Raw genomic sequence first — 25,526 nt, 5'->3', positions numbered from 1 at the left:
AATAGAACGAGCAAGAGACATAAAATGGTATTTCAGCTGTCTCAGCTCAGCTGTTTCTACCACCAGCCAGAGCAGAGGCAGGAGCAGCAGAACAGATCAATCTGACCCTGCTGTGTTGGGATATTAGAGAGAATCACCCCCAGCTGCACTGTGATGAATACTAATTCAAAGAAACACACAGTCATCGTTTGCTGCTTGCAGTCTATCTGCGTTTCTAATCCAAAACACATGCAAAATGTATTAGAATGTGAATTTTGAGAAGAATAATTTCTATGTTCGCTCTTATCTTTTAGAAAAATGTGCAGTTTTGGTTCAGGAATGTGACTGCCTTCCTCTCACTTTGGAAGTTGAAGCTGATAGCATTAGGGAAAAATCTTAATGATTATTCCATCCTTCAGGAGATTACAGGTACCACTAAATGTATTGTTCGGTGGTGAGATCAAATACCTGTGTCAGTAGGTTGAGAAGATGCAAAGGCTCCCACAATAATTAAAACCTTATACCCTGTTTTGGAATTGCTTTTGAGCTTTGCTCAACTTCTACATAGATAAAGCTTATTAGCACTGCAGTGAGCCCAGAGAAAAAATTTATGTGAGGTTCCCATGCGCTCTGTTCTGTCTGCTACAGGCAGCCAAGGAAAAGTTGTATAGCCCAAAGACTGCAAGATTCCCAGTGCCTGGAAGGGTTTCCAGGGAGGAAGAAGAAACTCCTTGTGAGGACAAGAGGGATATATCTGCCCGTTGGACTTCACACTCAAAGACGTCCTTGCTCTCAGGACCCCCACTAGCACAGCAATAAACAGCTGCTGCGCCTAGTCCAGAAACTAACGCTGCCCCGAGGCAAGTGTCAGGATGGGCACCACTGGTACTGCCAGGGGATGCCCAAATATGTAACAAATCTTGGGATTCAGGCAATGTTCTCATGTCTCTTGTCAGGAAAGAATAAGATTCAGGCATGGACAGATGCACCCTTGATAAATACACAGCTGCACAGGATAATTTTGGCTTCCTTGACCATAGGGTGAAGAGTCCTGAGCTGATAATCAAAGCTGACATGCACTTCATAAAGAAGTGGAAGAAATCTTTGCTTATTGCTGCTCTAGTGAAGGGGTTAGCAATAATGAAGTAGGATAACAAGGAAGAAATCAAAGGTCTACAGGTAACTATGAACAATGGTGGACTCAGCAAGAACCTAAAAATCTGGGGGATAAATTTGTCCCTAGTAGGAATAAGAAGGGGGGAAATAGTCTGTCCCGTCAAACATCCATGATGTCTGTGTACTTGTGCAAGAATTAGAAGTCTTAATAAACAACCAAATTTCTGATTACATCAGGAAAACAGAGAGTGGTGATCCAGAACAGAAAGGGACAGAGCTTAAATTTCAGATTAGCCAGCCCTGTTAACAATAAGGCTGAAGAAACCCCAGGATCATTAGTGATTGCTTTGGAGCACGAGGATAAAACAGATGGTCCCTACCCTGCCCTGCCCTGCTCGTCCCATCCCGTCCTGTCCAGTCCTTTCCATGTAGTTGCTTTATGTAGGGCCTGGACAGAGACACTGCATTTGCAGATAGGCAGATTCTTCTCCCAGGGAGAAAGTGAAGGTGTCAGGGAGCTAGGAGCCGCTTTACATACACGGTCTGCAGTAAGGCTGTCCCTTATTTGGCACCTAGCTGTGGAGAAGGAAACTTCAAAGAGACAAAAGACTGTTAGTGCCATCAAACACATGCAGTTGTTCATCAAAATTCCAAAGAAATTTCTTTTCCTACCTTTCTGCTAAGAAGAGCACAAACATAAATATTATATATCTATTAAAATTTAAAAAAAAAAGGATGTTTACTTTGTTTGGGAATTTTGTTTGTTTGCTTGTTTGTTCTTACAGCCAAATGTGAAGCTGGATTCCTTGAAACCACTGTGGACTTTTTAGAAACTTCTTACATTTAGTTGAAACTGTTTTCTCCTCAAGTAAACATGGACTTATTGGATAGTGCTTAACATCTGAAAAGAAAACAATACAAAAAGCCCGCGGTTTTGGGGCACTACATGTTTTTTATGGTGTTTGTACATATAGGGTTTTGTATTAGCATTCATTTCTATTTGGGATCATTTAATCTCTAGTCAGAGATATGGGGATGTAAACCTACATGGGCTTGGAGTATCAAAACCCCAAGAACATGATGGAAGCTGTTGTCCTTTTGTCCTTTCCACCTTCCCCCTTGAAAACTGGGGGTGGTGGTTGGTGGGCAGCTGATGCAGGCACTGAAACATGGGTACAACACTTATGGGCTGGTGCAGATCAGATATGGTGGCCAGGATAAACAAAAGATGCTGTAAACTCCACGGTTTGTGAACAGGAGGGATAATCTAGGGAAAGGTCAGAGGGTTTCCAGCCATACAACCAGTACAGTTCAGCGCCACATTTGTCACTCATGTCTATTTTTGCTGTTTGTTTTTGCTAATCTCAAATCTTACTGAATTTGCTTTTCTTTTCTATAAATTTGAATTTGCCTTTTTTTTTTTTTTTTAATAAATATCTCCCCACTCTTGCATAAAAACACATTTAAAGATTTCTGATATACCTTAGACAAAGCAGTCATTTTTTCCATGACCCCTCCTTTCCAAAATAAGTGTGGATAATCTTCCCAGTGCAAGCATGTCTAATCTTTCCAGTCTGTCTTCATGGAAGTGTATTATCATAACCAAAATTATTCCTGGAAAAGATATGGTGGGATGGTTTGCTGGCAGAAAATGCAACTAACACAAAAGTAGGAAAACTTTAAATGATTCACTCTAAATGATTTTCTATTAAGAAAAATTCAGCTCAGATACTTTGTTGTTACTCAGCTTGATGAGAGATGTTGTTCACTGAGCGGTTCTGTTCCTAACTGGATAAATGCTAAACTGCATTAACCTGTGGGGTGCAGGTGGTGCATGGGGATTGGAAATCATGTCTTTCCTTTCAAAAGGGCAGGCTGCTGTCTTAGTTTACATTTTCTGACTTTTACTTTGAATTCCCCAGGTAAACCAGAGTAAATCTCATTGAATTTCCTGAAGTAAAATGAAGAGGAGAAGAGAGAGTGTGTTGTGCAGTTTCTCTCCACATTTTTCCACCATGTTTTACAAAGAGGATGGGATCGCATCTCACTCAGTCCTGGTCTGACCCAGGAAAATGTAATGTGTTGTCCACTGACAGGCTGCCTACTTGGACAAGAAGATTTATTAGCTCTGACTAACTCTATCTGCTATGGGGCATTTAAAAGATTTTCTATTTGCAGTGAGTAAGTTTGGAATTATAGCTGGGAAGTTTCTCCGTGTTCTGACTTTAAACTGGGCATGTTGAAAAAAATCACCAAAAAGCAACAGACAAATAGACACTATTCGTGTGTCATATAACCCCTATAAAATTGCTGTGACATTAATGGAACTGCCTACTGGAGAAAGGTGATGTAAAACTGGCCAATCTCAAACCAGTATCAGGGTTTTTTTTTAAGGTAAGTTTTTCCATTTACAACCCAACAGCCTAGAGAGATTCAACTCCCTGCTCACCCCCAGGGACCAAAATGGTAAGCTCTTTGTCCTTGCAAAATTAATGTAAATTTTATCCAGATCCCGAACACAGAATGACCATGCACTTTACCAAAATGTTATTTCTTTTTATAACTATGTTACAGCTTAAGAGAGAAGAAAAAGAAGGAACCCAATGCTGTCACTTTGGAAGGCTTTTATTGTAATCAACCTTACAACGTGTTTTGTTATACAATACAAAGAAGGTTTAATCTCTCTTGCCTAGCACATTTCCTCCAGGGCTTTACTGCTTACAAAGGGAGCTTTCACTTTGACTGTGGCAAAAATAGCATCAAACCCCATTGTGCAGCTTTGCTTTTAGTCTGGATTTATTTGAGAAGTTCTGAAGAATCAATGACTTCGAGAGATATATGAAATAAACAGGATCACTTCTGAAGAGAGATCATATATTTCCTATACTTTTTGCTTCCCACGAATACAACTCTCTCTAAAATGCTGCAAATTCTTGCACAGTTATGGTCTGAGTGATTAAAAAAAATGATGAGCTAAGAATTCCATAACGCTTGTTCTTTATAAATTTTCCTCAAACACTCTGTGTGTGCAGGATGTGCAGTCTCCAGGCATTCCCCAGGACACGTATGACAGGAGGCAAACCCAGGTCTTGGAGAAATGCCACTGCACTGGCAATCTGAACTGCTGAGCTCCGTTTGCAGAACTGAGACTTCAGCTTTTTCTTCTGTGGGTTTTCTTTTTTTTTTTTTTCTTTCATGTTGGTTTAAAGGGAAGAAAAGCAGTTTGTACATAATGAGCTTTGGCCTGAATATTTTCTAAGGTTCAGGCCAAATACAAGCCCTGAGTCCTGGAAAAGGTTGTTAGAGAGTTACAATGTGAGAAATCCCACTGTACTTCCTTGTGATTGAAAGAAGCAAACAGCAAACAGAAGCATCTCTCTTGATGAAATGAGCACAGAGTGAAACATCACATAGTCAGCACTGTGTATGTCCTGCACCAGGAACCTCCTCTGCCATAGAAGTCCCATGAAACAGAAAAAATTTGTCGTATCCTCATGGTATCAACAGTTTCCAGACTAAAGAGGGCTTTTCAGGTAAACATCCAGAATCTGTTTGTATCTGACTGAAGCTGTACAAAGTTAGGCTTGTGTCTGCAGACTCTGCCAAGAAGTGCCATGTAAAGGGGTGTGATAAATAGAAAAGTAAAGATGTAAGTCATGCTGACAGCCATCTGCCCACCATGAAGATGTATTCTTGGACTTAATGCCTTCATTCTGCCAGAGGCCTTGATGACAACAGTGCTTTGTTTAGGGTGTGGCTTTCACAGATATATTTCTTCTCCTTGTATAAGAATTATGGGATTTTCTTTATGTATTGCTAAGGAAGAAATATTCAGTTTATAAGTGGATTTAACTGCTGCATTAACAGTACTTCGCATAAAAAGCATCCAGAATAATTTCCCAGAGCTTCCAGAACTTCATTTTAGTAGCAACTAGAAACCAATACAAATTGTGTACTTCTTTTGCTAGATATATTTATGAATTGATGAAATATAAAATGAGATTAAAGGGCCACAGTATCTCTGCAGCTTTCTCAGCTGTATCTTGTGCAGCTCCATCCGTGGACCCACCTCCAGTACAAGGTGATGAGCCTTGCATCCTGAGTCAACAAGGCTGTGTTTAGCGATGAGTTAGGAAAACAGATCTATTTGTTCCAAACAGAATGGAAGTGAAAATATATTAGTCAAATAACAGCAATGATGCAGAAACGTTTCCACAAATTTTACTAAAAATAGGTGAGGGTTACAAGGAGCCCAAAGAGTTACATGCCTGTTTCTACTGCTTTTCAGTTTAACATCTGAGTGTCATAGCCCCTGTGGTGCCGCTAAATGGCCAAACCGAGGTTGCCCTGCTGTCACCACCAGGCTGGATGGCAGTTGTTTGTTGTGCACAGAGTAACTCCCAGTGTGGTTGGTGGGGAGGATCCTAACAGGTCTTCCTGAAGGTCAGGGTGAGGCTGTGCCACTTGTCTTCCTCATTCAGGTGAGTCCTGTGCTATGAAAAACAAATAACTAAAGTGAACTTGGTAACTGACAATCCAGTGGCTGAAATGTTCTGGCATACGCTATTCAGGAAACATTTCTGTATGTTTAACATACAGGATGTCAAAACCAAGCATGCAATTTTCTAGTATACGAATGAAAAAAAAAAAATAGGTAATAAAATAGGTCAAGAATAAATCCCCGGTGCTGTTTAGTTTCTCATTCAAGTATTTTGATCAGTCCTGATTGAGACTCCTACGTATTAAAGAAGTATGGATAAGTAGTGGATGTAGGATAAACTGTGGGATAAGCTCTTGCTTCTCTAATGGGAAGGAGAGGTACAAAACCAGTAGTCACTGCAGTTCCTCCCAGCCATCTCTGTAGGCATATGTGCTTCTCCCTGCTCTCTATAGGTGCCAGGTAGCAAGTAATCCACCTTGCAGAAGGTTTTGTGGGGCTGGAGGGCTTTCTGGTCTGCTAGAGATATTTCTTAGTCTTGTGTTAGATATAAATGCAGAAGACAGGTTATGTGTATGCTGCTGCTCTGTTTCTAACCTTCCAGATGATAGCTAATTACTCATAAACATGTCCTACAGACACTCCAGGGATCCATCTGCACACATCTGACTCAGAGGAGATGGTTCAGGATGACTCCAGAAAAGACTAGTGCTGTGTGAAAAAGGTTGAAACTAGGGGACACTTCGTAATTAGTTTTTGCATTCTCTGACAGGAAACTAATAATGCAATGATAATAAGGTTATTGATACTATGACAGTTCCTTGGGAAACCAAGCTATTGTAGAGCCACAGAAAAGCAAGGAGCTGACCAAGTGGGGGCAGCCAGTCCAACTTTCAGCTCCAAGACAGCATCACCTATGGCCACAGCAGGCCTGGCATGTTTGTCTGATCCGGTAAAATATCCACATGCCCCCCGCCCCCCAGTTACCTATCCCAGGGCTTCACTATCTTTTTATTTTTAATGAAAAGGGTATTTTTTGTCCAATACCCAACCTCAGTCTGCTTTGTTATAACTGAAGTCCACCATTTTCTGCCCTGTCTCCTGAAGCAATGGTGCCCATGCTAATTACTGTTGAAATTAAACTCAGCTCTCTCCTGTGGCAGCCTCTTCAGCAGATGGGCTAACCTGGCAAAGCCTGCACAGAGCACAGGGAGAAAGAACGGTGAAGGGAGATGCTTAAGGTGAGTGGAGGTGGGAGTAGAGAGTACGTGATCTTTTTTTTTGACAGACTGGAGACGATCAGAGAAAAAAAAATGATCCCCCAAATCATCCAGGATAAGTCAGGACACTGAAATCAACAGTGAGACTTTCAATTAATTCAACACAAAGAGCCTTTTGTGCTGACCATCATTTCTCTGCTGCTTATGCTAACAATTTTCTGGAGCAGAAAAACTCCATGGCTGAAGAAAAGCACATAGGTGGGCAGTAAAATGGGATAAAGATGGGAGCCAGCAAAGGAAAAAGAAGAACCATCTCATGCAGGGAAGTGGAATAAACAGTTTATTTTTACAAGCTGGAAATGAACATATAACTCTAGGGATGAGAAAGAATGCAGTGACTAACAACATTTGCAGCTCAGCATATTCCATTAATATTTAATAATTAAAATAAATAAATAAATAAATAAGAAGAAGCAATGAAAGCAGATGGGAATAGAACAACCATAGTACCTCAGAATTTTATTTAACCACAGAAGTATTTTGAGAAGCAGAGAAGACATCACGGTTGTATGCGTTCTGCTTTCTGAGTGTTTCACCATACCAGGAGATGTGACCCCATAATCTGCTGCAGAAGTGCTGGTCACTTTGTGCTGCCAGTAAGATGCAAAATGAGAGCTGCTCTGTGCTCTCTCATGGACACTTACACAATTATTTTCTTTGCAGTTTTGGCCAATCCACACCAACAGTCAATTGGGCTGGAGTTTTCTTTGTCCCTCAAGATGGAAAAATTGGACTGACTCCTCTGACAAGGAAGAGAGCCAGGTATTAATTATAATAGGGTGGATTTTACCATCTGCCTCAGCTCTTTTTCTTCATTTTTCTGCTCTCACTAAGTCCCTGAATCTGTTGCTGGTTATCCCTCTCCATGGAATAACACATCATTCAACATCATTAAATATGGCCAAAAAGATTCTTAACATTAAAAACAGACAGGAAAAAGTAAACATTCACTGGAGAAAACATTTCTTCATTTGTTTTTTATGATCTGCAACAGAAAATTTTGCAATGAATGCAGTTCTTTGTCTCTTGTAATAGTTCTGATAGCGTTCATTGCTCTCCTTGCATTGCACTTTTCCATTACAGTGAAATCAGCAGTATTATCCTTGAAGCAGGACCAGACTTTCTGCAGGAGTCAAGTATCATATTTACACTGATTTTAGTACATGTAGTGTAGTGACTTGATCCCACAGTCATAATTGTAGGAATATTTTTCCTGCAATGAGACAAGAGCTAATGATGGACACTGAATGCTGGGGAGTGGCAGCCAGCAGTGTGCAGATTGTCACCAAGGTGCACAAAGCAGCTGTGGTTACAAGAGAAGATGGGCACTGAGATGGTATAGGCATGAGACGAGGGAAGATGGGTGCAAAGCTACTGGCAGCAGGTACTGGCGCTGGGCTCTAAATTAGAAACTTAAAGAATAATTTGGCTGTTCCCATTCCCTTGCCAAGAAATGTTTCTTTTGTGGATTTTTTTTTTTTTTTAATCAAGACATGGAAGAAGCTCAAAGGAGGACACAACACTCTGAGAAAATAGCCTGACCCAAGCCTTTCCCCACAAACTGGACACCAGCAATAAATGCTTTCTGCAAGGTCAGAAGCAGAGCAGCAAGTACTGATGTAGTTGCGTCTCTCTGGACCCTCTGAAGGTCTCCGTGACATTGAGCCTTTGGAAGCTAGCTCTCCTGATAAGCAGAGGCAGCAAGCTGTGCTACTGCACCCTCTGCCAGCCACACTCAGGTGATGGCAATTGAAAGTGGGCATCCAAAAAATAAAGTCTCACTTGTGCTTGCTCTTCATATTCATACAGTCATTGCTGTAATGGCAAGACTCCCTAATCTTCCTCCTAGTGGATTTCTCTGCTGCTTTGCATTTAAATTCACCTTGCCTTCATAAAAGAAGTCGAACTGTAAGCAACAAATGAGCCAGGCAAAAACAAACATGCTGTTTTTATTTCTGTGTATTCCCGAGGAAAGCATGGTTCTATATACCTTTGAGAGATCTAGCCCACTCTGTCCATACTAAATAGCTCTTTAAAAACAAATGGATATTATTGTATCAACCACCTATTTCTCAGCCTGAGAAATGGTAGGCAAATGCCACTTTTCCATAAACATTTGATTCAGGTAACAATTCTGAAAATAAAGTAAGTTGAAATGCTCCCTAACAGACCAGGCTGCAGTGTTCAGCTGCCCTATACTAATTACTGTCTCTTTGACATGCTTCTTGCTCTCCTTATTAGTGGGATGAAATCTTCTATGGGGTAACAACCACCTTGTTCCAGTGAGCAAGTCTACCTATGAGACCAAAAGCCAAGTTATTTGTCCTTGCAGAAGGATCTTTGAAATTATAGTGCTTGGCACTGGTCTGTGGTGGATAAATCACAAAAGCAGTTCTGTCCCATAGCACAGACATCCAGCCACGCATCAGTGAGGACATGGCGATCTTTGCTACAGGAAAGCCGAGGGAGCAGCGTTTATCTTGGTGGTGATTCTGCTATGGGAAAAAAGTGACAACAAATTGACTTGAATACTGAAGATACTGCAATTAGATTTACTGCCTAGTTAAATATTTCCTAATAGTTTCCTCAGCAGAATCATAGTTTGGTTGGACTCGAAATTGAGCATTACTTTGCTACTAGAACTTGATGGTTTTCTTCCTCTGCACAAAGGAAAACTAAAGCTTTAGGAAGCAATTGCCTTCTTCATCTGCATGGCAGCCGCAAACATTCTTCTCACTTCAGCAAATCCCCACGGAGATTACAAACTACTCAGACTAAAAGAAATGTTTTCCTTCCCTCTGGTAGGAGCCATGCAACAGCCCATCTCATCAGGAACAAGGCACACTTGACTAATGGACAATAATCACACCTGGCTTCCCACCCCAGCTGTCCCATACTCTCAATCACACCTGCACCCAAAACAGTCCAAGGGCCATCTTCACCTACTCCATCAACTGGTGAAATGTAAAACCTGTCATCCCAGCACAACTGGAGAAGACTGTAAACAGGATCAGAGGAGGCTCTACAGAATTGCTAACAAGAGCTAAACCCCCTTTTTCTCCCGGTTAGCCCATTCCTCCAGAGGGACATACTGCGTTAGTGCCAGTTACCTCTGGGAGCTCAACTTGAGGCAGCACGACAACCCCTGATACTTATTTCTGGCCAGGCTGGAGAGCAACTTACTGCCTGGCAGGGTCTTTTTGCAGACTGTTTTTGTTCTCACAATCCATACGGAGAGGCCCACCACAGAAAGAAAAAAATCCATATTGATCAAGTGTTGTAGCTGTGACATTTACATATCACAATGTACATTCCTGATGTATGTACTATGTAATAATGTGGTGTTTAAAACACTACTGTGAGGAAACTGTTGACTTTAATGGCAGGTGTTGTTAAGATAAAAGCTGACAAGAAATTGTAATAAGGACACTAGAGGGACCTGTACTTCTGGCTGGCAAAGATCAAACTGGCAGCATAGAAAATATCTGATTTAAACTCCAAATATAAGTTTTAAACTCAGGCTACGGATTGAAGTCAGACCTCTAAAACAGTTATTTCCTCATTGAATGACAGGCTCTTATGTGGAAGCATTTATTGTAAAAAGCAAAAGATATTTGTATGCAAATTAGCAAGTGTAATATTGCTTGAATTGCAGCTGTAACAGAATGTCCTTGTTTTCTATCACCTGCTTAATCAATGCTGATTCAACCAAGATATGAATTAGCATTGGTCCCAGAAATCCTCCCAGCTGTAGCATGCAGACCTGGAAAGCACGTCTTCTGCAATCTGATGTGCAAAGACCACCACCTTCTCCCCAACACATACTACCTCTGGGGCTCCTTTCACAAAGCCCCATGGAGCCTAGATGAAAAATCTCTTTTCAGAAAATGGCAGACAGGCTAATAACCTGCAGGGCATTTATTTGCAGAAGAAAAGTCATAGCTACAACAAAAAGACTGAAGAAAGAGGAGATGTATAGTGGAGATGTACTAAATGAGCAGAAACAGACAGTGTCCTCACCTTTCTGCTGATTTGCTCCAAGGCAACACTGAAGGGCAAGGTGTGAGCAAACTCCTCCTTCCTGTCCCCAGAAACACACACCTGTTTCATAGGAGTTACACCAAATGGGAGAAGGATTTATGAGAAATTTCATCTTCCTGATTCTTTGAATGATTAAAGATAATCCCTGAGCTGCCAAACTGGCTTTCTAAAGTGTTCACATTGTTCAGGTAAGCCTGTTGTATTTCTGAGGCATTCCTTAGATGAGGCAGTATTTACTAGTGTATGCATTTTCAACTTCCTAGTCTGCTGTTATTTTGTGCAGACACCACTGTCTCACTGCAAGCTTCTACCTGAAAAATCTTCCTTAGCATCTGTCAGAATTGTGATGAGTCAGACTGGCACAGCAAAAATAATAATAATAATAATAATTTGGGGCAATTTATTTTCCACAGCTATATACTAGCAAATGCTTATTTCCATACCACCTACAGATATGTTCATATCTTTTTGTTCTAATGTTGAGCAAAGAAAATTTTATTCACTTTCTTTCAGTAAAAGCAATCCTTGGCTTGAATTTTTAGCTGTTCAGATAACACTAACATAGCAAACATACTGGAGTTTCTTTCTGCACCATTGGGACTATGCAGACAGGCAAACTCTATTATAGCAACAGCCTCATCAAAGAAAAACTAAATCTCTTCATTAAATCTTGGTGGTTGTTATTTTCAAGAAGAAAGGCTCTTTACTGCAAGCACATTTATGGAGAAATGTGCAAATGAGTTGTGAAGGATTGCCAAGGGAGGCTGGATGGACTGCTGGGACAAGAGGAGAAGGCAATCTCTGGCAGTGCTGCACAAATAAGGTCCATGCCTATGAGCATTTGTACCACCGATCTGATGGGTACCTGATGCAGCTAGGACAGGCTGTGGATTAATGTTTATAACCATCAAGCCAATAGACAGCATTGGTACACAATCTGGTATACATTGGTATACAATCACTCCATCTTACCCACAAAAATAAATCAAAAACAGATGTTCCTTTTCCTCCTGCATATGGCCAACATCTGTTTGGACAACAAAGACTTTATTCAGGAGGACTTTGTTTGGCAAAGATATCTGCCAAAGATCACTTTTACTGAAAACTGCCCAAAATCTTAATGACTAGATTAAAATTAAACCAGTGAAGGGGACATTCCAATGGGAGCGACATTGAACTAGAATTCTGTGAATTCAATTTTAATTATTCTTTGCAACCTTAAGCAAGTTATTTAAGCCTGGATTCAGCAGAGCATCTAACCACCTAAAGAACACATGCAAATCCTACAAGATTTGAAGTGCAGTGCTGAAATAGAGCCCTCATTGCTCTCTACACCTCTCACTGTTTTGGCATCTGTTAAAATGAAGGTAGAATTAGTCCTGTCTTCTTGACACCTTACCTGCTTCTGGAGGAAGGGAAAAGGGCAAAAGGGCAAAAGGAGAAAAAAAAAGAAAAAAAAAAAAAGAGAGAGAGAAATTGTGAAGGGGGAGAAGGTACAAGAAGAAAAAACATATCTCAAGAATAATTATGCCTATTTTTATACATATATTAGAATATTATCTTGCAATTCAATTCATATGAAATGAGTTTAAAAGTTTCCAGTGATTATGTTTAAAGTATATGGAAATCTTCCAAATGATCAGTAAAATGTTGACTGGAATCTAAAGATGTTTATGTTATATTAAACTAGATATTAAAATTGCTTTTTTTGGTACTTCAAGTGCAAGAAACTGTCTAGTGCTTTTCCTGGTGCCCTTAAGAAATGTTAATAAGACTTTTTCTGACACATTTTAAACAGAAGACAGGCAGCATAAACAAAACTGCAGATTTATTTCTTTATTCTGCTGGGATATTCAGCTGTGCTCCAGTTGATCAGAGAGACCTTTGTTTACATCTTCTTCATAGATTTGTCCAACAAACTTTAAATGAATTCATACAAGGATCCTAAATTCAGTGTATTCAATGGAGAATGGAAGTCTAGTATATTATACTGAAGGCTTCCAAAATAAAAATAAATGCATAAATAATAATAATGTTGGCAACCCTGTAGGCCAGATGTTTATTTCAATTCAGGTTGCATGAATCTAACTAGCTACCTTTATTGAAGGTACCAAATTCTGACGTCTGGATCTGTGATCATTGCCTGGCCAGGCTGGAATGAACAACACAGCTGTAATGGGATGCAGAAATGTGTGCAGCATGTCTCTCTATAACTTTCAATACTTGGCAAAAAAAGGCAAACCTTGGATCAGTCAGGCCTTACGGAAAATTCAAATCAAATGAAGTTTTTGGTTTATTCTGAATCTTTTGAAATAAATAAATAAATAAAACTTAAGTCCCCGTCATATCTATACAGGTTCACTTGCTGTGATGTATGACAGAAGTACTCATCACTATCCCTTCAATTCTTAAAATAAGTTACTAAGAAAACATTAGCATTTTTACAAAATACATATATATTGGGTTGGTTGGTTTGTTTTGTTTTGCTTTTGCTGGGAGCAGACTGGATTGACTACAAAGAGAAAGGAAAGTGGAAAATCTTAGAAGAAAAAAAAAAAAGGAGAGAGAGCAAGAGCATGCACCTAGGAAATCTTTGTTGATTGTTGTTAATATCTATGATAATTAACCTAAAAATACCCACAAAGCAATAAAATTTGTAGAGATGACTCTATTGTCTTAGGCAAATAATGAAGCAAGGAATGGTTAAATTGATCTCATGACTCTCATTGCAATAATAAAGCAGCAACAACTGTTAATCTATGGCACTCACTTTAGATTACAAACTTAACACTGAACAGGCAATTTTGTTAGTGAGAACATAGCTGAGAGAGAAATGCTAGCAGGGAAAAAAAGTCATCGCCACTGATATTGAACCATCCTGAGAATTTCTTGCTACTCTGTAACCTGGGGCACAGTTGGGGAACAGCTCTCCCAAATATAAGGTACACCTGTAGGAAGTCTTCAGAGTCCAGGCAACTCCTTGTGTTTTACCCTGAAGATTAGGATACAGGATTACCCTGAAGGGTGTCAGGATACAACCAGCTGACCTAGCTCACCAGCTTGGAAGTTGCCTCAGGTAGCCAGGGTCCCTGTCACAATCTGAATGCAGGCATCAGGGATTACTGGGAAGGGACAGCTAGGAGGCAGCAAGGTCCATGCCCACCCCTGCCCTTGGTCTGAGTCCACGGAACCACGCTGACAGCGCTGTCAAAGAGGCTCCAGATTCAAACACCTGCGACACTTGTGTACCCATATGGATGGAAGGAGCCAAATGAGCAGATGGGGAACTTTTTTTCTCTCTTTTTATTCTTGTCCCCAAAACGAACATATTCTCCAAGAGCCAACCAACCCCCAAGCTCACCCACATAACCAGCTCTGCCTGGAAGAGAGAATTCTCTTTTTAAATTAGATCCTTTCAGACACTCATACAAATCCATAGATATCACAGGGCCTGCAGAGCTGGAGCCAATGAACATCCATGGGGCGAAGCTGCAGATGAAGGGAAGAAGGCTTGTTCACAATCTCTGCTGGCAGCTGTATGGACCTTCTGGGAGTAAAATCTTTCTGTTCTCACTGAAGGTAGCTGGCAGGACTATAAATATCCCCATGGAATATATTTACTGAAGGATTGAGTGCCATACTAACAGCCATTTTTTTAATATAAGACCATATTTTAGAGGTAATAGCAGCTTTCTGTAAGAAAGTCAAGGAATGACATAGGAATTGAGGTGAGAAGGGACCTCTGAATAAATCTACTCTAGCCTTCTGCTCAAAACAGAGCCAACTTCAGCCATAGGGCTGAAGGGTTGCTTAGGGCCATGCTCAGCTGAGTTCTGGAAAATTTCAAGGATGGAGAGAATCATAGAATATCCCAAGTTGGAAGGGACCCATAAGGATCATCAAGTCCAACTCCTACTGGAGTCTGCAACAAGACAGGTCTACCCAAAAGTTTAGACCTTGTGACTAAGTGCACAGTCCAATCACTTTAATTCAGACAGGCTTGGTGCAGTGACCACTTCCCTGGGGAGCCTGTTCCAGTGTGCAACCACCCTCTCGGTGAAGAACCTCTTCCTGATGTCCAGCCTAAACTTCCCCTGCCTCAGCTTAACACCGTTCCCGTGGGTCCTGTCACTGGCGTTATCAGAGAATAGGTCACCTGCCTCTCCACTCCCCCTCGCGAGGAAGTTGTAGACTGCGATTAGGTCCCCCCTCAGCCTCCTCTTCTCCAGGCTGAACAGGCCTCAGCCCCTCCTCATACGTCTTCCCCTCTAGGCCCTTCACCATCTTTGTCACCCTCCTCTGGACACTCTCCAACAGTTTTACACCCTTTTTGTACTGTGGTGCCCAGAACTGCACACCTCGAGGTGAGGCCGCACCAGCACAGAGCAGAGCGGGACAATCACCTCCCTCGACCAACTAGCAATGCTGTGCTTGATGCACCCCAGGACACGGTTGGCCCTCCTGGCTGCCAGGGCACACTGCTGGCTCATATTCAGCTTGCTGTCAACCACAACCCCCAGATCCCTCTCTGCGGGACTGCTCTTCAGCATCTCATCATCCAGTCTGTACATATAGCCAGGGTTGCCCTGTCCCAGGTGCAGGACCCGGCACTTGCCTTTGTTAAACTTCATATGATTGGTGATTGCCCAGCTCTCCAATCTGTCCACATCTCTTTGCAAGGCCTTTCCACCCTCAACCGAGTCCACAACTCTTCCAAGTTTGGTGTCATCAGCAAATTTGCTCAAAACACCTTCTAGTCCTGCATCCAAATCATTTATAAAGATATTAAAGAGGACTGGCCCTAAAATGGAGCCTTGAGGAACCCCACTAGTGACCATCTGCCAGCCAGATGTGGCCACATTTACCACAACCCTTTGAGCCCTGCCTGTCAGCCAATTGCTCACCCATCGTATGATGTTTTTGTTAAGTTGTACGCTGGACATTTTGTCCAGTAGGATCCTATGGGAAACCGTGTCAGAAGCCTTGCTGAAGTCCAAAAAGATCACATCAGCTGATTTCCCTTGATTGACTAGATGGGTGATCTTATCATAAAAGGAAACCAAATTTGTTAGGCAGGACCTACCCCTCATGAACCCACGTTGGCTGGGACCAATGACTGCATTGTCCCGCAGATGCACTTCAGTAACTTCAAGAATCATCTTCTCCATAATTTTACCAGGCACTGACATAAGACTGACAGGCCCATAATTGCTAGGGTCTTCTTTCTTACCCTTCTTGAAAATTAGGACAACATTTGCCAGCTTCCAGTCTACTGAGACCTCTCCAGATTCCCAAGATCATTGAAAAATAATTGAGAAAGGTCCTGCGATGACATCAGCCAGCTCTTTAAGCACCCTGGGATGGATCCCATCCAGACCCATGGACTTGTATGGGTCCAGGTGGAGCAGCAAATCCCACACACGTTCAGGGTCAGTTGGGAGTTTGTCATTCCTACTGTCATGGTCACCCCACTCAGGGCACCCAGGGTCCCGAAGCCCATCATCAGCATTGAAGACAGAGGTGAAGAAGGCATTAAACGTCTCTGCTTTGCCTATGTCATTGTCTGTGAGGAGACCTTCCCCATCAAGTAGCAAACCTATGTTTTCTTTGGTCCTCCTTTTTCTGTTAACATATCTAAAAAAAACTTTTTTATTGTCTCCCACAGACATGGCCAGCTTCAACTCTAGTTGGGCTTTGGCCCCATGAATTTTCTCCCTACAAACACAAACAGCATCCCTGTATTCCTTCCTCATTGCCTGACCCTCCTTCCAGCAGCCATATACTCTTTTTTTGCCTAAGCTCCAGCAGAAGATCCCTGGTCAGCCAAGCCGGCCTTCTGCCCCACCTGCCTGACTTCCGATATTTTGGAATTGCCCAATCTTGTGCTTTCAGGAGGCAGTGCTTAAAGATTGACCAGCACTGATGGATACCAGTGCCTTCCAAAGCAGCTTCCCAGGGGACCTTGCTGACTAGTTCCCTGAACAGCCTGAAGTCTGCTTTCCCCATATCCAGGGCTGAAGTTTTGGTGGCAGTTTCCCTTCTGTCACCATAAATTCTAAACTCAACCACTTCATGGTCACTATTACCAAGACAGCTGCCAATTGCCACGTCTCCCACAAGACCCTCTCTGTTTTCCAGAGAGGCCACGGCCTTTCCAGGGAAACTGGTTCTGTGCTTCATTCTGATTAACTTTTTTACTTGTTGTTTTACTTGTTGCAGTACATGACCACTGCCTTGTCATTTTGCAGCACGCTGCTGCAGAGTCTGACCCCTTAGCTTACCTTCCCCAGACTAAACAAACCCAGGACCCTTAGCTTCTCTTGATACAGATGTGCTCCAGTCTCCTGAACATCTTATGGACCCTCTACTGGACTTGCTCCTACTTTTTGACCAATTGGTTGCACTGGGACATGTCGAAACTACAATTTTCCAATTGAGTTGCATTCTCACAAGGGCTGAGTTGAGGGGAATGACTGGCCTGTTGGCTATGCTCATACAGCCCAATGCACAGTCAAGTTTCATCACCCTAAACACACACTGCTCCTATTCAACTTGTGGTCCTCCGGGACCCTCCAGTCCTTTCTGCAGAGCTTTCCCCAGCCAGTCAATCCCCAGTCCATATTGCTGATGCATCCCAAAGGCAGGACTTGCCATGATTGCTCTCTCCGAAAGTCATGAGGTTCCTGTTACCCCATTTCTCAAGCTTGTCTTTGTCTATCATTGAGAACAGATCCTAGAAACTTTGATAATATTTTCTGTATGACATTTGAAAAGGAAAAAAAAAAAAAAAAAACACTAACACCACCAAACAAACAAAAGGAGTAAATATCTCCCAAGATGCTTGCATATCTGTGCAAACTCCCAGGTGTTATGCTATTTTGCACCATCACTCTACATTCTTTACAACAGTACTAGAGGACAAGGAAAAAAAAACTGGCATCGACAAAGGTTTTACTGGCTGCAGTGAAAATACTCCAGTCACGTAAGTGCAACAGCAGGAATCAGGACGTCAGCATTAGCGCTGGGATGGAATTGTTTCAGCATGACTTTACTGGAAAGGAAGGAAGATTTAACTGCTGCTCATGAGGTGGGGCTTGAAATCTATAACCAATATCCCTGATTGAAATTATGTTAGCAAAATTTATGACACACTGGAATCCCATTTCACCAGATAAGAATATTTCTTTCAGCCATTCATTTTGCATTTCATGAGACACTTCTGCAGACACAGTGAGTTATTTCACTCTATTTCTGCTTATATAGCATCCTGAGATCTAGACACTTCAAAACTCAATGTATTGTGATAACTGTACAGACCATGTCAATGAAAGTCTACTTCTGCATGCTTAATAATTCATTTGTATCCAAATGGAAATATTCATTGCAGCATTTGCAAAGGCTGTTCTAAGCCATGTAATAACTATTCCCAAAATTTAACTTCCTGTGCCTAGACAATTTCTAGAATTCCTTCTGTACATGGGATCTCCTTCATGCAGGAGTTCAGTAAAACATTGCCTTTCCATAATGAAATTTCCATTTTTTTCCCCTCCCTTGTCGCAATTTCATACACATTTTACAAGTACACCATGGCTGTGCTGCTTTAATTTTGTTGTAATACTCAGGGAATAATTAGCTCTGTATCTTCTAATGAAGAACAAATGTATGCATTCAAAAATTAAATATTTACTTTCCTAAGTGCCATCATATGTTGTTCTGAGTGCTTGCCTACGTTACGTGTGGAAAATTAAATGTACTCTGTATAATAATTCTGCTGGTATAATAAAGGATTATGCATGACAAGGGAAACGTGACCCAGTTCACTAAGAAAAAAAAAAAAAAAGAAACCACCAGAGGCTTCTCATGAAATTTTAGTCCAAATTGCAACAACTACAGGTCAAATCAAATATAACAAATTAGGATTGCTTTCACTCTCCTGAGATACACTGATTCCACAGGAGGTACGATACTAACCCAAGAACTCTCTGCCACAGATGATTTTCGTGATCTTCTTAAGAAATCGAAACATTCAGGTTCAAGGACTATTGTGGCCTGTGAACCCAACTATTGATGATACTGGGGTGGCTCAGCCTCCCTTCTCCAGGTCTAAGACATATTTCTTCATCTGTACACATGACCAGGAGTTGTAAGAGGTGAGGCAGGTGTGGAGCATTGTGTCAAAGAGAGGGAAATACAAAACATGGGAATGGAAGAAGTGGGCTTGAGAAAGGGAAACAAATGCATTGGTTTGGAAATATGATGGGAGAAAGAGACCTCAAAAATATAGTAAATATGATCTTAGTGACCAAATATTTAAGACCAGCATGGTGGTCTAGCCATCACTTCTTAAATACAAGTGGAAGAATTAATAATTTAGGTAACTGAACTTAATATTGTCACTTGCTAACTTACAAACATGAACAAATCATCATTCACAGGACAGGGCAGCAGACAGAGGATGCTGCTGTGTTCCTTCGTTTCCCTGCACAGCATTGTTGCCTCTCCAAACCTCTTTCATGGCTGTCCTACACCTTGCACTGTCCCTCTTGGGAGGATTCTTATACCATCTTCTAATCCTAGCTCTTCTCCTTCTACAAGCAGACTATTTTATAGTATGTTTGGCTGTCTTGAGTACAGTTTTCAAAATAACTTAAGATACTCGGGAGCCATTTTCCAAAATAACCTACAGTGAAACCTACAAAATTATGGAATTGTGAAAAACAAAACAAAACAAACAAACAAACAAACAAAACATAGAGGTTTGTCTGTTGTTTTATTATTATTATTATTGTTGTTGTTGTTGTCAATGTTTGTTTTTGTTTTTAACAGGCAAGGCACTAGCCTCTTGGTGAAACACCACGACCTGGGTCAGCCACCCACCTCAGTACTCACTGTCCCCTAGGCACTAAGAAGCTTCAGTCTGAACCATTCTCAGACAAACTTGGGTTTGTAAATAATTTTGGCAGTTTTGAAAATCAGTCAGTTTAATTAGACATAATATGAGAGAACTAAACTATGATAAAAAAAAAATGTCATGGACAGAGATTTGGCCAACAGAAACTCTCCTAGCTCCACTACAGTTATAGGAACTATGATAATTTACACCCACTGAAAACCTTCACCACCATTTATGAAGACAATACGAGTTTGTGACCTGAGTCAGTGCCTAACTGTATAATCAAGCACAAAAGGCCCAATCCATTGTGGAACAGAGTCACAGAATCATAAAATATTCTGAGTTGGAAGGGATCCACAGGGGTCATTGAGTCTAACTCTCTGTGCACCATCATTTTCTTACACTGCCACAGACGCTGTCAGAGCAGCATTAATTGGTGTGAAGATAAACGCAAATCAAATTTAACAAAAGAATGCATTCACAGGGGGAGAACAGTGAGGCCATATGCATTATGATAGAGTCCTCGATGATGTATGCAGTAACAGTATTACTTTGATTTAAAGCTCAAGACCAGCTCCTGAGCTTCATGGGAGGACAGGCTACATTCACGCGTCTGCTGTTTATTTGGCTGCCCCTCAATAAAACACCTACCTGCTTGTACAAACACACAGACACAAATCACAACCATTGTCTTACCTCATACAGCACCTCAGTGATCTGTCACCACCCCAAGCTGGATGCACTCACAAGTCAATAAATGAATTAAATCAGAAGAACAGCTGTAGTTTCCCCTGATAGCAGCTGACCTTGCTTTCTGAGAGCACGTCTGCATGGGGAGCACCATCAGGCAGAGCAGCATCAATCACAGATAGTCTGAGTGGCTCCCTTCAGAGCATGAGGTACAGAGCAGCCAGCTGGAGCCTGATGATAATCAAAGGCCAACCCAGAGATCACAAAGGAGACCAGAGCTATTTACCGCTATAGAGACTGAGGCACAGAGCAATGTGGAAATTGCCAAGCAGCAGCTGAACCCATCTACCTAAGAAGTTCTATAAGAATGAAATTCCTTTCCCAAATTTAATGGGAGCTGGTGCAAGCATATTCTTTGCTTTTCCTGGCTTATACTAACCCAAATGTTGTTTTTAGATCCAATAACACTGCCTTCTGGGCCTTGATGGTATTACACTGGAGAATAGAGCTTGACTCAACAGAGGGAAGTGTCCTGAATGCAGCTGCATCACTTCAGCTGGCGTGCAATGGGCAGAAGCACAGCCCAACCCAGATTCCTGCCCAGGGCATCCTACCATCAAGTGAAGGAATTTCATAAACCACCTTTAACCATGTGGGACTGGGCTTTACGCCCAACTTTTCAGACCACAAATGTGTTTCTAGACATGATCACAATCCTGAAACACAGAGCTGTCTGGGAGTCTCACCTTGACAATCCATGGCAAGATAACAAGGGCTGCATGGTGGCTCTGTGCAGTACGCACAGGGAGCCCTTTCCAGGGAACAGATGCACTCCCAGGTTTTGTTCCTTGGACAGGCACTTGTGAACACTTTTCCAGCACTATGACATCTGCCTGTCTTGCAGATGTGAGATGCCCTGGGTCCTCCTTATCTTCCACTGCCCAAGTATGGATTTGGTGTTTCAATGCCGAAAAGAGAGCACACGCAGTCTCTTCAGTCTCAACTGGTCCAGTCTAGCTCACACCTAGGAGCTGGCCATTCCTCATATGCACTGCCTGTGCCCAGCTAACTCATAAAAATAAACCTGGCAGGGTTTGTGCCCGTGTCACTTTGGGCTTGAACAGATAAAAACCTGAAACCACAAGATAAACAGTGCTGAGCAGTTGTTCTCCCTCTTTCAGACTGAATAGATAACAAGTATTTTTGGCTGGTATGCTTACTGCTGCACTGTGGATACTTTCAAACAGCCATTCTGGCCTGCACCCTTTACCAGGCAGTTTGTTTCTGCCACTTGGTCCTACAGAGTAGATCTGTCTTGAAGGGATCGAGCTGTTCCCTCTCTTTCTCATACATCATCTCTGGAGGCATCATGACTATCCCAGAATATTTCTATTATCTAGCTGTCAGTGATAAAATGAAGAACAGAAAGAATATGGTATGTTCTCTAAATTGGTTTTTACTGAAAGGGTAAGGAACAGTTTGAATAGTGTGCTGAACAGCATGGTACATTTTCCACATCAGGATACCTTTTTTTATCAAAAGGCTTTCATTTAAGGAAGAAGCAGAATGATAGCACCAGATGTGAGAGCCTTCATTTATTCACAAAATAACTATAATAAAACTAGATATAGGATTACCTTCAAAATATAGACGTACTAATTTCCCCGTAACCAAATACTGCCACAATCAGCCCACTGATTATGGCTGGACTATTTCTTCAATAGCAGTTTCACCGTCATCTTAGAAGCACCACCGTCACACTTAAATTCCTTTTCAGTGAACAGCTATAACTGCGTGACACGTGTTTGTGCATCGTCTTCACCTCTGTCTGCTGCCTTAAGACTGCAAACTGAAGTGGGCTGTGCTGCCAAGGGGATGCATTGTGAACACAGATATCCCGATTCCTCTTGGATATCAGCACCACTTCAACCATTACATACAGCTGGACATGTGCATGTGTGTGGATTATCCAATGTTTGTACAACACTTGCATGTCAGGTAAACTGTTCAAATGAATTAGAGTGATAACTAGCAGACAGCTGAATTTCTTTAGGAAGCTGTGAATATTCTTCTAGCACCAAGTGTCATAGTGAGCTAGAGACTGGGATGACACCCAGCTGGGGTAACTTTCCTCGCAGACTGGCTTTGCCCTAGAAATACCTTCACATCTCAGGAGCTGGCCTTTGGAAACACATGATGACAATACATATCCCAAGCATACAGAGGGATTTAAACAGCTCATTCTGGAATGGGCTCTGATGAAACACTGCATCTCAGTGCTCATATGCCCTAAGGGAATACTAAGGAGGAGTTAAGATTTAATCTGTTGGGAAGACAATATGTGGCATATGCTTAAGATGAGCAGTGGAATTGCTGAGTGAAAAAGCATATGATCTTAAAATAAACGTGGTTCACCAAAAAAAGTATTCAAACTCAGCTTCATGTAACGTGAACTATTCGTATCACGTAATCTACGACTGTTAGAGGCTACTATGATAAAAAGGGATTCAGCACCTCTAAATATTAATGTGATTTTGTAAACATCTTACTATCAGTGAGCTTGTAGTAACTACTCATGACATCTCATGAGTGCAGCTATCACTTTTACTATCACTAGCTGAGCTCTTCCAATTGCGGGCCATATTTTTTTTTTCTGTGAATACATATATCCCTCTCCAATGAGTGAAGAGTGAGTGACAACTGAAAATCTAAGAGAGAAAAGGAAAAGGGTTATCATGTCAGCTTCATTCTTCAGTCAGAATTTCACATTTCTGTATATACCAAGCTACAGGCTACAAAAGCCTTATCCCACTCCTCTGATGGATTTCTCAGGGGACCAGCAGCCACCTTGCTTTTGTGTTACCCATCAGCCATGGATGAACCTATACCTCTTCCGTTAGGGTGGAAAGAAGCTTAGTGCTGTAATGATAATAGTAGGTCCCTAGGTTGGCATAAGAGATAGTCAGTGCATTACATCCTAGAGATTTTTAGCAATTTAAGAAATCCTCCTGTTCTTTTCAAGGCTGCTTTAAAATGCCTGTAAAATAAGCTGAGTTACTTAGAGTACCCTGGTGCTTAAACTTGCAGCTGAACTTTCCAAAATAGATTTTATTTCCCTTCAGAGTCAGACACTTAGCACAGTTATTTTATGGTTATTCAACTTCCTCCATTCTTATTCTGGTTCATCAACTATTTCTGGTCAAGTTTCCAGACCAATTCCATACACATTTACTCTTTCTTTAGTGAACAGGACTAGAAACAATCAAGTAAGAACCACTCTCTCAGATTAAATTTTGTAAACTCTAGACAGGACAAGATGCAAGTAGGCAAATTAGGTCAGTTTCCATTGTGCATTTTTTTCTCAAGTTTTGAAACCAATAAATAATGTTTTTCCAGCTTGCTCTGAGAATTTTCTGCATTGACCTCCCCCTTTGTTCCTTCTGAAAAATGTGGTGACAAAGTAGAAAGAGAAAATATTTCCATTCTCTTCTGGCATCTCTTCCTTGGCCTCCAATGTGCTATTTCCAGCAGGATGTGTCCAATCTGCCACGCCCACATGGAGGCCTGGCAAGGATTTCCTTCCTGCATCTCACTTTTGGGACTTATCCTACTAATTCAGAGTGGGAATAGACATCAGTATTTCCTTCAGACCAAGATGCCATTGCCTGATCACTACCTTCACAGAATCACAGAATTTCTAGGTTGGAAGAGACCTCAAGATCATCGAGTCCAACCTCTGACCTAACACTAGCAGTCCCCACTAAACCATATCCCTAAGCTCTACATCTAAACGACTTTTAAAGACTTCCAGGGATGGTGACTCCACCACTTCCCTGGGCAGCCTGTTCCAATGCCTCACAACCCTTTCAGTAAAGAAGTTCTTCCTAACATCTAACCTAAAACTCCCTTGGCACAACTTTAGCCCATTCCCCCTCGTCCTGTCACCAGGCACGTGGGAGAACAGGCCAACCCCCACCTCACTACAGCCTCCTTTACGGATCTAATTACCTCTGAACCTTGAGAAAACTTCATTTTCTTCTTAGCTCTGTGACATAAATGCACCACTTCACCTCAGACCACTATTACTTTTTAAGCAATTTTAAATGTTATGTTGTCATATTCCAATTTCTCTTGCCATTGCCCTCATTCTCATTCAAACTCTCTCTTCTGGCTAATTAGTTGGCCCCCTCTTTTCCCATCCATTACTTCCACACATCTTCAGAGGCCAGAAGAAGGCCATAACTCCTGGAAAGTTATATTGATTTCTTTTGGAAATCACCCTGTGGTTTTGAAATCTGCATAATAACAAGAAAAGCAAGCAGACCTGTAATCTGTACCTGGATGTCTACCAAATCCCCTGAGGTTGGGGAGGGTACAAACTTCAGTGGAAGCTTTCCCATTCCCCGGGGCACTGACAGATCCCACAGGAATCCTCCAGGGTCAAATGAGAACTCCATGCTGTCTTTGCTTCACCTTAGGCAGAAGGAGGGATTTTATTGTCCATCTATTGTTGTGAATCTTACAAGAGCCATATCTTTAATCCTCTACCCCTCTATTAAATATTTCTAAAATCGACTGACAGTTTCAGAAACTGTTAAGAGGGATGGACAGACACTCAGACCCTGACAAACAGCCCATGATTAGACAAGGTCCTTTCCATTAGAAAATACAGATAAAATGTCAAAGTTTTGCCTACCTCTGCAAACCTAAAGCAATTGTGGAATTTCACCCCTTTTTCCTTAAAAATTAGCAAGCCAGAGCAGAGCCTGAGCTGTTTTCTAAAAGTTGCTGTTTACTCTTTTTTCCCTCAAATAGATGTTTGCTTCCTTGCTACCCCGCGGTAATCTACCTCTGGCAAATAAAATGGTTTCTGATGTCACTGTGGGGCTAATTCTTGTTTTTGTAACAATCAGTACAGGAGCGGCAGAAGGAGTGTTCAGACAGCTTGTTCACAGCACAAACAGCTCAGGAGGAGAATGGAAAGGGAGAGGAGAGATGGAGGTAGACAGAGGGGAAACAGGTGAAAAGAGACAACTGAGAGCACAGAGGGAAAAGAGGGAGAGAAAAAGAGAAGCAGGCTTCTTGTTTC

At 41.7% G+C, this 25,526-nt stretch overlaps 3 long non-coding RNA genes across 3 annotated transcripts in view; 1 reads left to right on the top strand and 2 right to left on the bottom strand.

Annotated features, from left to right (window-relative positions):
- The window catches only part of LOC311445139, a 91,125-nt gene extending 70,561 nt beyond the window's left edge, over positions 1-20,564 (bottom strand). The window contains exon 1 of the long non-coding RNA XR_014698232.1: positions 20,444-20,564. This is a non-coding gene — a long non-coding RNA (uncharacterized lncRNA). The remainder of the gene's footprint in view (positions 1-20,443) is intronic.
- Positions 200-4,552, top strand: LOC311445140. Its single transcript, XR_014698235.1, has 4 exons — positions 200-408; positions 1,020-1,158; positions 3,018-3,561; positions 3,670-4,552. It is a non-coding gene; the product is annotated as an uncharacterized lncRNA (long non-coding RNA).
- Positions 3,705-10,915, bottom strand: LOC311445141. Its single transcript, XR_014698236.1, has 2 exons — positions 10,834-10,915; positions 3,705-5,583 (listed from the first exon to the last, which is right to left on the bottom strand). It is a non-coding gene; the product is annotated as an uncharacterized lncRNA (long non-coding RNA).
- Positions 20,565-25,526: the final 4,962 nt, after the last annotated feature.

Source organism: Aythya ferina (genome assembly GCF_964211825.1).
Source record: "Aythya ferina genome assembly, chromosome: 15".
NCBI classification, from domain to species: domain Eukaryota; kingdom Metazoa; phylum Chordata; class Aves; order Anseriformes; family Anatidae; genus Aythya; species Aythya ferina.
The sequence above is the reverse complement of the archived record's forward strand: the minus strand, read 5'-3'. Positions and strand labels throughout refer to the sequence as shown.